Source organism: Rhagoletis pomonella, unplaced genomic scaffold (assembly GCF_013731165.1).
Source record: "Rhagoletis pomonella isolate Grant_MI unplaced genomic scaffold, Rhpom_1.0 Rhpom_scaffold_00001, whole genome shotgun sequence".
Classification (NCBI taxonomy): domain Eukaryota; kingdom Metazoa; phylum Arthropoda; class Insecta; order Diptera; family Tephritidae; genus Rhagoletis; species Rhagoletis pomonella.
The window spans coordinates 51,654,744-51,661,057 of NW_023458555.1; positions in this window are offsets into that span (position 1 = coordinate 51,654,744).

Here is a 6,314-nt window from a genome sequence, read left to right on the forward strand (position 1 = left end):
AATCCAACACATTTATCGCACTGATCCTTGCGAGGCATAAAGAGAGCTAAGTTTTTTCAGCGAAAACTTTTGAAAACGTAAATATAGATACCGGTTGTAGACGCTTTTCCGAACATTTTTCGAGATAGTTTCTATAAATATCGGTTTTTGTTCTAAATGTTGCTGCGATATATGTTTTATGCGTGTCTTTACGGCAATAATGGCTCTCCATTTTGTCCAATTTTTTTAAGTATTCTTTAAGGAACATTTTCGAATCCAGACAAACAAATTTGTTGTTCGGGTGGTAGGCGACGAATTGTCGTTATTGCAATTTTTTAACCTACCTCTTACCATATCAATTTTTAAAGACAAAGTATAAAGAAACATTAGCGGTACTCACTTTCCGTAGCATTTTAGGTGTAAAGTTGCTACGTAGCAATCTAGCACGCATTTTGTTGTTGGAAGAGCAACAAAACATGTGGTAGATTGCTACGTAGCAACTTTACACCTAAAATTCTACTCAACGTGAGCTCCCCTATTGATTTACATACTTGCAATGATTGATTGTTTTAAGGCAGTCGAAAAATAAAGCTGTTTAGTCTGGAGTTTTCAACAATACATAATGTTATTAATCTGAGAAACGTATGAAAACTCGCTTAGCTTCCCACGACATATTCCAAAATGACTCAAAAATATCTCTAATCTGCACTCTTCATCAAACTGTCCACAGTGCCTGACTTTGCTTTTGAAACATGTGGCCGACATGTATTTTAGCCCAATTTTCCTTGCTGACTTAAGGCTATTTTGTTTGACATTTTCATCTTTGGAATCCGAAATACTTTTGTCCTTTCATCCTTTTCATTGAATTCGCTTTTCTTTTATTGGAACACGATTTGGGGTTTATTTCCTCATTGTCGGAATCTATTTAGGTAACCTTAAATTACTGCAAGGTCAGTTAGTTAATTTTTTTATTTGATTTTAGGAATTCCGTCAATTCCAGAACCTTCTTTTGATGATGCATAATCAATCGCAATAAGGTGCAAGGCGGACATTTCCAACTGTTTGGTTATATTATGCACACGTTAACAGTTGGTTCTAGTTATTCGGCAAATAAAAATATACTTATGTATGTATGTATATACGCTTCCGGCCAAACCCGATCTTAGGACAAATTATTTTTGTAAATTTCATCAGTCCAACTGAAGCTACACAATCCACAAGATTATTGTATCCAATTTGGTTTCGGTTGGACAGATATATCGCATGTAAGTAAAACTAGTTTGACCTAAGATCGGATTTTACCGGTAACATGTACATATGTACATAGACACATGTAACTTACCCAGTCTTTATTTGGCCTGCTACAAAAAATGTTAATATAAAACAATTTTCCAGCATATTGTGTAGATAGAGGATTTTGCTCTTGTAATAAAATGTTATTGTAGATAGTGGAATTTATAAAATGAGAATATAATACCATTAAATCTAAATTTTAAGTTTGACATTATTGTCATTGAATATAAGCCCTCGATATGTACTTATGTATGTTGCTTTTCCTATTCAAAAGTATTCAATTGTAAAAAATGCCAAATCGAGGTAAATGTACCAAGCAGAAAATGTATTGCCAAATGAGCCTCCTGTGGCAACTGGGGAATGAGGCATACTTCTGGAAGCTAGAGTACTGGCATGTGGCGTAAAATTTATTTTCATACTTGCAGACCCGGAGAACTTCGTTCCGCCCAAAATTAATATTTTATTGAAAGAGTTGGTTCAACGTTTTCATCGACTATTCCCTTTCACGTTTGGTTTTGTTGTCTGCAGAAGGCATCTTAGATAACCCAATGAAAGCGTTATGTCCGTAAACAATGATTAGGTTCGGTGTTGAATCGTCCTTAAATCTGTATAGTACAATTGGTGGTAATTTCAAAAAAGGGTAGTCCACAGAACCCCAAAATACACATCAGTGCCGGATTTAAGCACAGGCTACCATGGGCGTAGCCAGGTAGGGGCAGGGGGGTGCTCGAGTCCCCCCTCACTTTTAAATTTTCCTTATATATATATAAAATAGTACCCTGAAATACCAGCTCAATTGAGTCTCTGTGTCTCTCCCTATATCCTTTCCTCTTTAATTACCTTTATTCTCCTATCTTCTTCTTTACTTTTATCGGTATCCTCATCCTCCTCTTTGTCTTTACTTTTATGTTTATCATTTTCTTCATCTACATATTCCCCTTCACCGTTGCCCTTATATATATAACTAAAGCGTTTAAATATACCTTGCTCTTCATTTTTGCCTTTATCTTAACGCATCTTTGTTTTTGTTTTTATTTTTATTTTTACCTTTTCCTTTATCCTTTTCTTTATCTATGTATATACGTACTCACCTTTCCTTTCATTCTTGTATTGGTCTTTTTCTAAGTGTTATTCTTTAACCTTTTATTAGTTGTATACCATACGCATACACACAAGAAGCACTTGTTTCAGCCCCAACCATTTCCGTTGCATCATTTCCGTTGCACCATTTCCGTGTGCAATTTTCGTTGAATTTGCCAATTTACTCCCAACCAACCAACCGCCACTAAAGAAATTTCACTTCAAAAATTTCATACAAATCGGTCAAACGTTTCGAAGGAGTTCGACCACAAACACCGTGACACCAATTTTTTATATCCATGCCACGTTCGAGTACTCTATCATGAACACTTCCAGAGATATGCAATATGAAAAATTCGGTTTGTATGGGAGGTGCCACGCCTCCTGCACCTAGCGGTATAAAATATACTTTACATCCGATTCTCATACTTAATATATATCTACAAAAATTTCATAAAGAGCGATCGAGCCGCTTAGGAGGAGTTCGACCACAAACACCGTGACACGAGATTTTTATATATTACATGTTTCTGGCATACGGGCGACTATATGTAATTTTAATTTGCGTGTATTTTCATAACTGATTTTATTCTACTAAGTAGTATCATTATTATAAATAAAGAAATGTTTAAATATACACATACATTCGTGACATTTTCATTTTTAATAAAGGATGTTCACGTAGTTTTTTTATTTAATTTTTATTAAGCTGATAACTTTAATTATTCAATTCCTTAAAATCCAACGCATATTCAGTACCTGTTAAACTAACAAAAATATACTTATCACCTTTTAACTTCCAGTTTTCTGCACTCTAAAGAATTTTTGTTTAAATTTGGGCATATTAAGATAGGTAACCAGTTTCCTCTCTTAATTAATGCGAATTTACACACCGTGTTAATTAAATTAAACACTGCTTGCTTACTTTCACTTATCATATATGTGGCGTAGAACAAATTTCGATTTATTTTTTGAGTTCTAAACATTTATTGTTCACAATTTCACAGTTTACACATAAAATACACTCTAAAAAGTGCATGTAAAACTACCACTGAAAAGTGTTTATTTTTCAACCAGAATCTGTTCAAGTATACGCACAAGATGTCGAAGATTTGATTTTGAACATGAATTGTTTAAAATATACACAAAGTATACACATGAAATGTTTAAAATTACAAACATTTTGAAAGTAAAAATATATTTTTTTCAAATAACAAATACTAGGTGCCAGGGGCTCACCCAGAAATATATTTGGGGGGAAAGGGTTTATACTTCTAAATATATATCATCAGAAAATACTGAAAATTCGCTTTTTAAAATACATTTATGCAAGTTTTGTGTACCTTATGAAATAAATTTTTTAAAGTTTCATAAATTACATTTTATTTACATATAATTTACAAAGAACTCAAACATTTTCAACCGGCTTCAAAAAAGGGGAGGTTATCAATTCTTCGGAGTATTTTTTCTTCTTTTATGTATTCCACCGCTTTGGACCGCGTGAACCGATTCCATTAAGTCTTTTTTTTTACCGGAAAGATGGTACCTTAAGGGTCGTCCCGTAATTTGGTTTAGATCCGATCATTAAATCATGAAAAAATTAACGGTACTCCTAAATTTGTATATGTGAATTGAAGTCGGTTTTGCTTTTTGCTTAAAAATTACTTGTTTAATAAAAAGTTCTACAAACACAAGATGCACTCAGTTTTCAAAAGTAATACAAAATTTTACAAAAGAGTTTTAATATAAATAAATAATATAATGCCATGAAAACTTTCTTCTTCTTCTTCTTTATTGGCGCTGTAACCGCCTATCGCCTATCGCCTAACGCCAGTCGTTTCTCTTCTGTGCTAACTGACGCCAATTGGAAATGCCAAGAGAAGCCAAGACCTTCTCCACCTGGTCTTTCCAACGGAGAGGAGGCCTTCCTCTTCCTCTTCCTGAAATCTTTACACTTTTATATTCATTTTCGTCGATTTCTGGTTTCTAATTTTTTAATAATTCGAATAACGAAAATTTTACTGAAATTGTATTTTTATCATGTAGCCCATTTTAGTGGAACGAATTCGAAGTTAGCAAATTAAATCTTCGAATGCTTGTTAAGTACATATCAGTGGTCAACTTTTTTATAATAAATTTAACCCCAAAACCCACCCCTTGTGTGCGCTACGTGACAAATAACACGGTGTGTAAATTTGCATTCTTTAAGAGTGTATTTAAGATTTCCTCTAAAAAATGTTTGTTTAAATTTACGCATATAAGAGAGGTAACCGGTTTCCTCTCCTACACTCTAAAAAGTGAATGTAAAACTACTACTGAAAAGTGTTTATTTCTCAACCAGAATCTGTTTAAGTATACGCACAGGATGTTTAAGATTTGATTTTGAGCATGAGTTGTTTAAGGGAAGGGTTTATACTTCTAAAAATATATCATCAAAAAAAAAAACTGAAAATTCTCTCTTTAAAATACATTTATGCAAGTTTTATGTATAGTATGAAATAAATAAAAAAACTTTTTAAAATTTCATAAATTGCATTTTATTTACAAAAAACTCAAACATTTTCAACCGGCTTCAAAAAAGGGGAGGTTAGCAATTCTTCGGAGTATTTTTTCTTCTTTTATGTATTCCACCGCATAACTTTTTTTTTACCGGAAAGATGGTACCATAAGGGTCGTCCCGTAATTTGGTTTAGATTCGATCATTAAACCATGAAAAAATCAACGGTACTCCTAAATTTATATATGAGAATTGAAGTCGGTTTTGCTTTTTGGTTAAAAATTACTTGTTTAATAAAAAATTCTATAAACACAAGATGCACTCAACTTTCAAAAGTAATACAAAATTTTACAAAAGAATTTTTATATAAATAAATTAAGTAATTCAATGAAATTTTTACACATTTATATTCATTTTCGTCGATTTCTGGTTTCTATTTTTTTAATACTTCGAATAACTAAAATTTAACTGAACTTGTATTTTTATCATGTAGCTCATTTTGGTGGAACGAATTCCAAGTTAGTCAATTAAATCTTCGAATGCTTGTTAAGTACATATCAGAGGTAAATTTTTAAGGCTGTAAAGCGTAAAAAGCGACAGTAAGTGAGTATGCATTGCGTATTTTTATGACAATGTTTCCATTCGCAGTTAAACTTTGAAGAGCTCTCAAGCAAAAAGAAAAATTCTTACAAAATGACGCACAAGAAATGGAAAAGAAATTTTCTTCTATTAAAATTTCTTAAATCATAATAAATGTAACCCTAAAATCCACCCCTTGTGTGCGCTACGTGACAAATTTGGCATGGAAAAGTAAACAGACAGTGTTTAATTTTGCACACAATAGGAGAGGAAACTAGTTACCTCTCTTTATATGCGTAAATTTACACGAAAATTTTTTAGAGGAAATTTTAAACATTTTATGTGCAAACTGTGCAATTGTGAACAATAAATGTTTAGGACTCAAAAACCAAATTTGAAATTTGTTCTACGCCACACATATGATAAGTAAAAGTAAGCAAGCAGTGTTTAATTTAATAAACCCGGTGTGTAAATTTGCATTCATTAAGAGAGGAAACTGGTTACCTATCTTAATATGCGCAAATTTAAACAAAAAATTTTTAGAGTGTATTGTGTGCCAAATTAAACACTGTCTGTTTACTTTTACATACCAAATTTGTCACGTAGAGAAAAACTACACACAAAGTGTTTAGAATTGAGTAAATATGAGCACTTAGCATTAGCGCACACAAGGGGTGGGTTTTGGGGCTCAAACCCTTCCCCTCCCCCAAAGCTCATAAGCTCAATTACAAACTGTATCTTAAAGCTTAAAATCCAGATCTCAAGAAAAACACAAAAAATATTTCTTATTATTTCTGTTGCTTGAAAAAGCAAATTTTCTTGAATAAATAAAATAAGAAATAGAATAGCATTTTTTCTTGAGAGCTGCAGACTGATTTAAGAAATT